Genomic DNA, 1347 nt, shown 5'->3' with positions numbered 1-1347 from the left:
TTGCTGTGGGTACTACTGGAAAATGGGTGCATGCAAATGATGCACTCATTGAAGTCAAACAATGGCCAAGAAATGCAAAGAACATGGATATGTCCTTTTATCAAGAGATCTAATGCTTAACAAATGCCTTACATTGGCCTAAGTTCATAAAACCTCTATAAGATGGAGAATGGGTTTTTTCAACATTAAAATGTGTTAGTATATTACCCAATAGTACTGACATGCATATGTACCTTTTTAACCATTCATAACATTGTTGTTTTGTACCTACATAAATATCAATATCTACCAGAATAGACATTTTGTTTTCACCACTCATGAAATGTACATTTGCAACTAAAAGAATACAATGTTTATACTTTCAATACTGTCCAAAAGTCCCTTCTACTGTTATTTTACTTTAAATTCTCATTTCTCTATTACTCTACTTATTACTATTGTCTGTCTGTTTATTTACCATACACATTCTCTAATATCTTTCCCTCGCTTTATTCATTATTTGATGATGTAAAAAAATAAATTATATCTATACCAAAAACATTGTCAATGTGAAAAAACAAGTTAGAAAAACGCAACAGCCGTTTAAAGTGGTGATATCAAACACAAAAGCCCAAGTTAGGAGAAGCAATTGGGGCAACCTTGTCAAGCACCAAGCAAATAGGCACAATTGGAAAGGTGCTGAGGCTCAACATTCACACAATTGTTGCTTCTAACTTGGCTTCTTTTTATCATTGCTTCAGTTTACATTGAAATGCTCTTTATTCTGGTTACAACCCAGCTGATAAGGGCATTTCAATGTAAAGTAGAGCGATAAAGTGGAGCAATCAAAGAAAGAAGCCAAGTTAGAAGCAACAATTGTATGAATGTTGGTCCCCAGCACCTTTCCAATTGTGCCTATTTGCTTGATGCTTGACAAGGTTGCCCCAATTGCTTCTCCTAACTTTTGTGTTTGATATCACCATCTTAAATGGCTGTTGCGTTTTTCTAACTTGTTTTTTAACATTGACAATGTTTTTGCTATAGATACTACATAAGATGCATACAGCACATGGAGACATGTCAAGTCTCATGCATCAGAGAGAGTCACACTTATTTTTGGAACTGACCATGCATTTTAATGGATTATTCCCAAATCTCACTTCAAATTTTTCCAATCTCATTCATTTGGATGAAGGACCATTCATAAAATTATGAGTGTTTGCATCCATTGCAGACTAACCTAATTCCAGTTCTCTGAAGAAATGGTTTAACATGTTCTGTGATTTGGTAGAGCTTGTTTCATTGTTCATGGTTTCAAAGGAATTTCTGCTGCTGTCTAACTTGAAAAAAAAAAGCAAATAATAAATG

The sequence above is a fragment of the Polyodon spathula genome, chromosome 11, assembly GCF_017654505.1.
Source record: "Polyodon spathula isolate WHYD16114869_AA chromosome 11, ASM1765450v1, whole genome shotgun sequence".
NCBI lineage: Eukaryota > Metazoa > Chordata > Actinopteri > Acipenseriformes > Polyodontidae > Polyodon > Polyodon spathula.
The sequence above is the reverse complement of the archived record's forward strand: the minus strand, read 5'-3'. Positions refer to the sequence as shown.